Here is an 11,446-nt window from a genome sequence, read left to right on the forward strand (position 1 = left end):
GAATGGTTTCCGAGAGTTCATCGGAAGACCATCGGAAGTACGCCGGAAGCTCGCCGGAAAAAGTCTCGACTTGCGGACTTTGTAATAGCTTAGAAAATATCTTTAAATTCGTAGTTAGCATATTAATTAGGGTTAGGATTAGGTGTTAATCCTATAACTCAAGTAGGGGCCAATTGGGCCCGACTTCATACTGGTTTGGGCCAAGTTTGGAGCCCAACCAGTGAGCTGAAATAGTGTAGGCGGTGGCACCGCTTGGTTGGGCGGTGGCACCGCCCAACACCCGAGTGCCAGGCGGTCAGAAGAACCAAAGAGAATTCAAATTTTGGAGCCCAAATTTGAATCCTCTTGAGGCCTATAAATACCCCTCAATTCTTAGCTGAGAATACAACTTTTTGAGAAGCAATAGATTGAGAAAAAGGTCTTAGAAAAGTCTCAGCAAGTCTTGTTTTCAATTTGTTAGAGTGTTCACCTCCATCTTTCTTGCTGAAAATTTGTAAGAGTGTGAACCGCTTGTAAAAGGTTGTAAGAGGGGTATTTGTCCTTCCCCTTCAAAAGATTTGCTAGTGGAAGGTGGGAGCCTCATCGAAGAGGGCCTCGCAAGTGGATGTAGGTCATTTGACCGAACCACTTTAAAATTGACGTGATCTCTGGTTTACATTTTCTTATTGCTATTTACATTACTGCAAACCTTCTTATGTGCTTTATTTCCTCATTACCTTTGCTACACACTATTACGAACACGCGTTCAAGTTAAGCTTTTCAAGTTCGATTTTTATCGTACGAAAGATTTTCCAAAACCGACGTTTTAATCCGCTGCACTAATTCACGCCCCCCCCCCTTAGTTCCGCTCCGATCCTAACAATTGGTATCAGAGCCCGGTATTTCTCATTTCGGATTTACACCCGAGAGAAATGGCTCTTCATGGCTTTCAAGAGGGTTTATCGGTTTTTCATCCAACGTTGTTTAACGGATTGGACTACACTTATTGGAAAACTCGAATGAGAGTTTTCTTGATTTCTATGAATTTGGATTTATGGAATATTGTTGAAAATGGTTTTCAACTTCTTTCTAAACTAATGAACGAATGGTCAGATTTGGAGAAGAAGTATTTTTCTTTAAACGCAAAAGCTATGAATGCCTTATTTTGCGCTTTGGACAAAAATGAGTTCAATCGGGTTTCTTTGTGAGAAACAGCTTTCGACATATGGCACACTCTTGAAATCACACACGAAGGCACTTCTAGAGTTAAAGATTCGAAAATCAACATTTTAATGCATGATTTCGAGCTTTTTTGAATGAAGCCGAGCGAAACCATTGTTGACATGTACACCCGTTTTACGGATGTCGTCAATGGTTTAAAAGCTCTTGGCAAATTTTTCTCGAATTTTGAACTTGTTAGTAAAGTTTTACGATCACTTTCTAAAGCTTGGGAATCAAAAGTAACGACAATACAAGAAATAAAATATTTAAATATTTTTCCACTTGAAGAACTTATCGGCTCATTGATGACATATGAAATGGTATGCAATGCACATGATGAACACAATCAACACTTGAACCACCTTCCAAAGAATAGGAAGGATTGGGAACTCCGGACAAATGAATACCACTTGAGCGATGACTCAAGTGATGAGGACAATGATGAACTTGAACTTCGAACACTAACTCTTAATAAGTTTATTAAAAAAAAATCTAAAATAAACAATGAACTTGAACGGAGGAAGAGGCCAAAGGAAAGGAAGGCACCCAAGGATGAATCAAGAACTTCCAAAGGTGAAACGACGAATTGGGCTTTGACGGGCTTCGACTATAAGGTAAGTAACTCAACTCTCTTGAATTATTTTGAAATTACTTGAAGTTTTTCCTGAGTGCTTAATTTAGATAGTAGGAATAGGAAATAAAAAATTATTTTTAAAAAATTATATCATGTTTTTCTTTTTAGCATCATTGAAAAATTAAAAAATTTAAGCATGAAAAGATAGATTCACCTAAAAAGAAAAATGTATGACTACAACAAATAACAAAATGATTTTGTTTGAAAATGTCTTATGCCCAATGAAACCATCATTGATGAATATGCTTTATATTTAATAGTTTCTTTGGCTTATATGCCTTATCATGATAAACGTTTTGAAAAGTTTGTATCATACTTGATGATTATTATACATGATGATTTATTGGTCTTGAAGTTATTCAATTTTGATTAAATGAAATCATGTTTGACTTGAAGTAATGAGTTGAAATATTTTTTTTTTAATTATGTGTTGCACTTTTTTTATGATTTTTGAACTTTCCGTTTTAAACGATGATGCATGGATTTAAAAAAAAAAAAAAAGGACATGCATGTATGGAATCAATCAATAAGTTGAAACAAAAGGAGGAAAGAATTTTTTATTAAAAATTTTCTTTTTCTCTATCTTATTGATTTCTACCTAAGAGACCAATAAACTTATTTATGCCATTTTGAATCTCTTGAAAGAAATGTTGAGATTTTGATGATTTGGACGATTTGAATTTAAATGAGTTTTATCCAAATTCATGATCTTGATTCCGTGATATTTACAAATTAAGATTTATTATGAATCAAGATTTTTTCATTAATCGATCTCTTAAGATTTTCTTTTGATTATTTATGAGTAGGTTTTTCAAAAAGAAATCATGCCTTTTGGTATTCACATGTTCTAATCTTTCATGATATGATTTTTATGCAATTCCTTGTATTCATGAAATATTTATCGCATCACCCAATTACTTTCTTCTTGATATTCCTTATGTGGTGATATAAAATTATGCATGAAATACTCTTGATATTATTTTGATGCATACAAATGAAAAGTTATGATCATGAATGGTAGGATGAAATTTGACAAGTTAATACCATCATGATTTGAAACATTTATGATTTGAAATTATGCATGCAATTGCTTTTTATTGTGATGATATATGCATATAATGTGTATCATGAATACTTTATTATCATACATGAAAATAGTGATAAATATTTTAAAAATAAATGTTTGTATTATGTTAGATGATTTTACATTTTGTGCATGATGAGTTATAGTGATGATTGAAACAATGATTGAAATAATATGAATGATGATTTGGAATCATGCATATAATGATGAGTTTATATGTTTTAAAAATATATATGATGATTTGGTATTATGTATGCAATACTTTAATGTACAATAATGATGCACACAATGATGAAATATTATGATAAAATTATTATTTTGATATTCATGACTTGAATCTTCCTTTCTTTTTGCCAATGACAAAGGGAGAGAAAGAGTTGCTAATGTGCTATCTTGAATTGATGTAAAGGGTAATCTCAAAGATAAATTAGCTACCTTGCACAAGTCAAGAAAATGCAAAAACTTGCTTACTTTCTTGCACATCTAAAGAAAAGATACAAATGTAACACTTGCCAAATTGTTTGCTTGCCTCATGTAAAACATGGTCCCTTGCTAGTTTGGTATTTTGCTGAGGAAGCAAAAATGACACTTCTCAAAAGAGAATAAAGAGCTTACTTTCTTGAACATCTTTAATATGCTAGCTAGCATGATGTACAATTTGCTATCTTGAACATTACAAAGAAATACTATCATTCACATTGCAAAGAAAAGCAAATATGCCAACTTGCACATCTTTAAATTTGCTAGCTTGTATGTAGTAAAACTTACATATCGTAAAAGTTGCTAGCTTATAGAGAAGCAAAGAATTGCTATCTTGAAAGAAGCAAAAAATGCAAAACTTAGAAAACTTGAAATATAATTGCTCTTGACATGCTTTGTATCAAAAATAGGTTGATATCCTTAAAAGCATCGCATTAAATTTTTTAGTATTGCAATGTATCACATGTATTGCAAATTAAAATTTTTGAGACTATTATCATATCATGTTTAACAATTGATGTCTTTCATGACATGATTTCTTTACATTTTTGTCTTGTATATATCATGTGATGATTGAAATATTGATTGATGCAAATTCATAATTTATGTAAAAGTCTAAATCATTGGTTCCTCTCCTTCTTTTCGGCAATGACATAGGGGGAGAAAGATTGCTAGCTCAAGGCAAATGCTAGCTAGCTTGTACTCTTCCCTTCTTTTTGACAAAAACAAAGGGGAGAAAGCTTTTGCTAGTTAGAACATGCAAAGAAAAGCAAAGTGCAATCTTGCACAAGAAGCAAGTGTTGAATTACCATGATTGAACTTAAGAATCTTACTATGCTTTTGTGCTTATATGTTGTGATGAAAATCTAGCTTCATGTTACAAAAACTTGAATATCTTTTAAACTAGCTAGAGCTACTTCTCCTTTTTGTTGATGACATAGGGGGAGAAGTATATTGATGACTTCATGTATTGAATTGAATATTTTATATATATTTGCATGATTGTTTAAATATTTTTCATAACATGTGATGAATGTTACTTGGATTTGGGATAATCCAAGTGTTCTATCAATGGCATATTGATAGGGGGAGTTTGGTTAAACTCCGGGAAGTTAAGGTTAGCTCCGTTAGTCATCAATTAGTTGTCATCATCAAAAAGGGAGAGATTGTGGAATCTTGGATTTTGATGATGAAACTAATTGATTGTGCTTAGATGTTTAACTGCATTTTGAGTGATGCAGGTCTACTCGATCAGGATTAGACAATTAACGCAGGAGGAATTGACGTTGCACCGGAGGAGATCACGTTAGGATATTGGAAGGCAGAAGGCTTCGGACCTCGGGCATCGGGCCAAGAGCGAAATTGCGCTAAGGATATCGGGGTTGCAGAGGTCAACTACCGATTGGGCAACAAGCCGCAAGAGAGGACGATGCGCCGAAGAATCAGACGAAGCGCCAACCAATGACGTGCCGGGCAACAGAATGTCAATTCGCTTTGTAATAATTGTCTAGATCGGAGTAGAGTTTTGGTTTATGTGTGCAGGATTAACTACGATAACGACGAAGACATAAAGCGAAACAAAGTGTCGGAGTCAAGCGCGAAGGATTTGTTGTGAGTTCGACGAAAGTCTGAAGGTTCGTCGGGAATACTGCCGGAACTAGCCGAGAATGAGTAGGGAGCTTGCCGAAGGGTTTTTCGGAAGCTCGCCGGAAGGTTTGTTGGAAGTTCACGGAGCTCGCCGAGAAAGATCGGAGCTTGCCGAAGAAGCTCATTGGAACTCGCCAAGATCAAATCGTGAAGTCTAGGAGCTTGCCGGGAGTCCGTAGAATGGTTTCCGAGAGTTCGTCGGAAGACCATCGGAAGTTCGCCGAAAGCTCGCTGGAAAAATTCTTGACTTGCAGACTTTGTAATAGCTTAGAAAATATCTTTAAATTCGTAGTTACCACGTTAATTAGGGTTAGGATTAGGTGTTAATCCTATAACTCAAGTAGGGGCCAATTGGGGAGTTCGGACTGGTTTGGGCCAAGTTTGGAGCCCAACCAGTGAGCTGAAATAGTGTAGGCGGTGGCACCGCCAGATTAGGCGGTGGCACCGCCCAGCACCCGAGAGCCAGGCGGTGGCACCACTTGGCTGGGCGGTGGCACCGCTAGTCCACTGTCAGTGTCAGACACTGACAGGCGGTGGCACCGCCAGCATCGGGAACCAAAGAGAATTCAAATTTTGGAGCCCAAATTTGAATCCTCTTGAGGCCTATAAATACCCATCAATTCTCAACTGAGAATATAACTTTTTGAGAAGCAATAGATTGAGAAAAAGGTCTTAGAAAAGTCTTAGCAAGTCTTGTTTTCAATTTGTTAGAGTGTTCACCTCCTTCTTGCTGAAAATTTGTAAGAGTGTGAACCACTTGTAAAAGGTTGTAAGAGGGGTATTTGTCCTTCCCCTTCAAGAGATTTGCTAGTGGAAGGTGGGAGCCTCATCGAAGAGGGCCTCACAAGTGGATGTAGGTCATTTGACCGAACCACTTTAAAATTGGCGTGATCTCTGGTTTGCATTTTCTTATTGCTATTTACGTTACTGCAAACCTTCTTACATGCTTTATTTCCTCATTACCTTTGCTGCACACTTTTACGAACACACATTCAAGTTAAGCTTTTCAAGTTCGATTTTTATCGTACGAAAGATTTTCTAAAACTGACGTTTTAATCCGCTGCACTAATTCACCCCCCCCCCCCCCCCCCTCTTAGTTCCGCTCCGATCCTAACATAACTACCCCTACAACTCGATTCTCCTTTTAATAGGTTCAGGAGAGAACCTTTACAACCCCTTTTTACAAAGCTTCCCTCACACTCTCCCTTAGAATGGTCTCTAAATTTTAGGAGGAAGGACTCTACACTTTAGAAATCCAGAGTTTTCAACTTTAGAAATCCAGAGTTTTTGATCACCTTTCTTGCTATTCCATGCAGGAATAGTTTAGGTATTTATAGACCCCAAATGGCTTCAAAACTTAGAGCCAAAATTCAAATCCCCGAGATTTCGGGGTACGGGCGGTACCATCGCCCGCACTGTGTAGTACCACCACTTGCAACCTAACACTTGGTGGTACCACTACCCAATCTAGCAATACTAGCACTTGGGAGACTGTGTCTGGGTGTACCACCACCCAGACTGGTGGTACCATCGCTTGACATATTCTCGAAGATTGTGTCATGATGGTGCCACCTATTGGGTCATTGTTGGTGCCACTTGTTGGGTCATTGTTGGGCCTTTCACTTTGCCTAACACAGCCCAAACATAGGCCCAATTGAGCCCTAATTAAGTTTGCATAATTCTAACCCAATTATGTGCTAACTACGAATTTTAAGTCATACACTAAGCTAAATAAGTCCGGTTAGTCTAGGTTTCTTCTAGCAAACTTCCGACAATCTCTCGGCAATGTTCCAGCGGACTCTCGGCAAGCTCCTGGACTTCATGATGATCTTCTTGGCAAGTTCTGACATGCTTCTTTGGTAAGTTCCTGCATTTCTCGGTCAATTCCGGCAGAACTTCTGACGAACTCTCGAACTCCAAACAAAATCTCGTTCTTGACTCCAGGACTTCATTTTGCTTTATGCCTTGATCGTTATCATAGTTAATCCTACACACTTAAAGTCTACTTCAATTTAGACAATTATTACTAAGCTAATTAAATGTTATCCGGCATATTATTGGTTCAACGATGCCTCGTCCGATTCTTCAGCGCATCGTCCTCTCTTGCTGCCTATTGCCTGATCGGCCAATTGACCTCCGCAACTCCAATTTCCATGGCACAATTTCCACTCTTCTTGGCCCGATGCCCAATCCCATGGCTCGAGGCCTTCTATTGATATATCAACCGATCCTTTGGCTCGACGTCCAATCTTCTGACATGTTTCTCTCTGGCCCAACATGATTCTTCCTGCTTTAATTGTCTCTCCCTGATCGAAGCTTCCTGCATCACTCAAAACTCAAATCAAATCATAAACACCGTCAATTGGTTTCATCATCAAAATATGAGATTCAATAGGTATTAAAGCTTGGCTCAAGTTTGAGGTTTGAGTATCCATTTATTTTCTATCTTTTATATTTATCTTTTCTCTTCTTCTTCTTATTCTTGCACAATATCTATAATCAATGTTCTTCCTTCAAATTCATTAAAGTGCCTCTTGTGTTATTACTTTTCTTCTTTATTTTTTCATACTTTATAGTATAAAAAAAAAAGAAAAGAAAAGAAAAAGAAAATAAAGGGGCAAAAAAGAGAGAGGGAAAATCAAAGTAAAAAAAAAAAGAAAGAGATAAAATTGAAAAAGAAAAAGAAAAAATTTGTGGATTCAAGGAATTCTTGCAAATTACAAAATTCTATCTGTGTTCATTTGAATTCTTGTTTCAATTTGGAAATATTTCTTCATTCCACAAAAATTTTCTTTGTTCAATTGATATTTGAATTCTAATCTTTGCTTATGATTGAAGTGCATTACATACACCTTTCAATTGGCCTACCTTTTGCTTGCTTTTAAACTTGTCCAATTTCACTACTTTTGAATTGCCATAATATGAATTTTTTATTTAGGCACCTTAGTTAATCTAAGAATTCAAAGAATAAAACAAGAGAGGTAAAAGGCAAGAGTAGTGGGATCAATATCGAGAAAAGCCAAAAATTGTGTGAAACACGAGAGGAGTGAATCAAATCTAGAGTGAAACATGTGAGGAGTGTTGGTGAGGCTATTCTAACTCTCTTTTTCAAGTTGTAAACATGTCTACAGATAAAGAAGCAAGTTCTTCATCAAATGATCTTTTGGTTCAAGCAATGCAGCAGCAATTTGAACGTATGTTCAAAGTGATGGGAGATGTAAGAGATCATCTAGAAAGGTATGATGATGCAATTAATAGATTGCAAGGTGAATCATGGCATGGGAGACAACCAACCTTTGTCAATGATGAATATGATGATAGTGATGACATAGATGATGACCAAGTTACTCTAATTGGTCAATATGTTAATCCTAGGAGACAAACTAGGAGAGAATGTTTTGATGGTGTGGACAGAAACATAGGCAGCATCAAAATGAAAATTCCTCATTTTCAAGGGAAGAATAATCTAGATGCCTATTTGGAGTAGGACCAAAAAGTGGAGCTGATATTTGAATGTCACAACTACTCCAAAGAGAAAAAGGTAAAATTAGCCGCTATTGAATTTTATGATTATGCTATTATTTGGTGGGATCAATTATGTAAAGACAGGTGAGGAAATGGATTAAGGCCTATAGAGACTTGGTTGGAGATGAAATAAATCATGAGAAGGAGATTTTTTGTCTAGCCATTACTATATGGATTTGCATAAACAACTGCAAACTTTGATACAAGGTTCCATGAGTGTTGATGAATATCACAAGGAGATGGAGATAGCCATGATAAGAACTAATGTGGAGGAAGACCATGAGGCCACCATGGCTCGATTCCTAAGTGGATTAAACAAGAACATTGCTGATCTTGTAGAATCGCAACATTATGTGGAGATTGAGGATATGGTGAATATGGCAATGAAGATTGAGAGGCAACTCAAAAGAAAAGGCACAAGGTATGATTTGAAACTTTATTTGGGTTCTTCTTCTTCTTGAAAATCGAATTGGAGTAAAAATGATGATAAACCCATTGTTAAGCCTAAAATTGATGAAACTAAAGGTAGAAATGAATCAGGTAGCAAAGGTAAAGATGAGAATCAACCTAATCAAACTAGAGGCATTAAGTGTTTTTAAGTATCTTGGGCATGGACATGTGGCACGTGAACATCCTAATAAGAGAGTTGTGATCATGAAGGATGGACTTGTGGAATCTAAAAGTGAGAGAGAGAATGATGATGACATTCTAGAGGATGCTAGTGATGTAGAGAATGCTAAAGGTGAAAATCTAGTTGTTCAACGCACACTTAGTTTGCAAAATAAAAATGATGAACATGGTGAACAATGTGAAAATCTATTTCATACTCATTGTTTGATTGCTAACAAGTTATGTAATGTGATTGTTGATAGTGGAAGTTGTACAAATGTGGCAAGCACCTTGTTCATAGAGAAACTGAAATTACCTACTATCAAACATCCAAAACCTTACAAGTTACAATGGTTGAATGATAGTGGTGTAGTAAAAGTAAATCGGCAAGTGTTAGTTTCTTTTTCAATTAGTAGATATAAGGATAAAGTCTGGTGTGATGTGATACCTATTTATGCTCATCATATGTTGTTGGAGAGACTTTGGCAATATGATCAAAGGGTAATACATGATGGATTCAAGAACCATTATTCTTTGATCATTGATGGACAGAAATATCTACTTGGGCCTTTGCCTCCAAAGATAATTTTTTAAGACCAAATGCGCATAAAACAATAATATGAGGAGCTTGAGTATTCATTAACCAAAACTTTGGGGAGGGAGCAAGAAATATGAAAAAAAAGACAAAGGTGAGTTGAGTGGTAAAAATGAGAGTATTGGGAAACACAAGAGGAGAGAAAACAAAGAAAGCTTGAGTGAAAGAAAAATGAGTGTTTATGCCAAAATGAGTGATGTGAAGAAAGTCTTAACCATAAGGTAGCCCATCCTTGTACTTATTTACAAGGACGTTTTGATTGCTTCTAACAAAATTGACAATAGTTTGCCCAGTGATATTATTGATCTTTTGCAAGAAAATGAGGATCTCTTTTCCGAAGAAGTTTCTAATGGTTTGCCACCAATTAGAGGAATTGAGCATCAAATTGATTTCATTCCAAGCCTAAGCATACCAAATATGCCAGCATATCGATGAAACCCAGAAAAGACCAAGGAAATCCAAAAGCAAATAAGTGAGCTTATAGAAAAGGGGTATGTACAAGAAAGCATGAGTTCTTGTGCAGTTCCTTTTCTATTGGTGCCTAAAAAGGATGGATCTTAGAGAATATGTGTTGATTGCAAAGTCATCAACAAAATCATGGTAAAGTATAGATATCCTATTCCTAGGCTAGATGACATGTTGGATGAATTGCATGGTTCTTGTGTGTTTTCAAAAATTAATTTAAAATCTGGATACCATCAAATAATAATACGTGAGGGTGATGAATGAAAAACTACTTTCAAAACTAAACATGATTTATATGAATGGTTGGTAATGTCTTTTGGCCTAACTGTTAGGATCATGAGCGACACTAAGAGGGGGGGGGGGTGAATTAGTGCAGTGGAAAAATCGTTGGTTTTGAATATTTTTCGTTCGTTGAAAGCAATCTCGAAAAATGACTTAAAGGCGTGTTTGCTAGTAAAGTAGTGAAAGCTACCTAAGGAGAAAGTGAAGCAATTACAAAGTAAGTAAATGATGATAATAGAAATGCAAACTAGAATTTAGAGTGGTTCGATCGTTGTGACCTACATTCACTTTGGATTCCTCCTCCGTCAAGGTCACCGGCATCCGCTAATAGTCTTCCTTCAATAGGCGAAGACCAATAATCTTTTACAGCTCTTTCTCCTTTTACCGGGTTTAGGAGATAACCCTTATAAGCCTCACTCCTCTTTCTTGGATGGTTGCAAAGCTAAGAGAGGGAGGGGAGGACTCTTCTCACTTTTATAACACTTTAACACCCTGGGAATTCAAGATTATGTTAACACTTTTGTGCCCTTTCATGTAGAAAATGGTGGGGTATTTATAGGCCCCAATAGCTTCTGAATTCTAGCCAAAAAGTGTCACATCCCTAGATTTCGGGGTACTAGCGGTACTATTGTCATTATTGGGTGGTACTATCGCCTGCAGACTAACACTAGGCGGTACCATCGCTCAGTCTAGGCGGTACCATCGCTAGACCGAGCTCTAGCAGTACCACTACTTAACAGGGTGGTACCACCGTTGGCAGGTAATAACTGCCGACGGTACCACAACCTAGAACACTTGGGAGACCGAGTCCCAAGCGGTGCCACCACCGGCCATGATTTCAGTTACTGAATGGGCTGTTCAATCTAGCCCAATTCAGCCCTATTAAGGGCCCAGTTGCCCCCTAACTGAGTTAGTACCGGTATTT

The 11,446-nt window shown here is 36.9% G+C and overlaps 1 pseudogene; it reads left to right on the plus strand.

Annotated features, from left to right (window-relative positions):
* Positions 1–8,469: 8,469 nt before the first annotated feature.
* Positions 8,470–9,773, plus strand: LOC135594738 (uncharacterized; annotated as a pseudogene).
* Positions 9,774–11,446: the final 1,673 nt, after the last annotated feature.

This window comes from Musa acuminata, chromosome BXJ1-2 (genome assembly GCF_036884655.1).
Source record: "Musa acuminata AAA Group cultivar baxijiao chromosome BXJ1-2, Cavendish_Baxijiao_AAA, whole genome shotgun sequence".
Taxonomy (NCBI): Eukaryota; Viridiplantae; Streptophyta; class Magnoliopsida; order Zingiberales; family Musaceae; genus Musa; species Musa acuminata.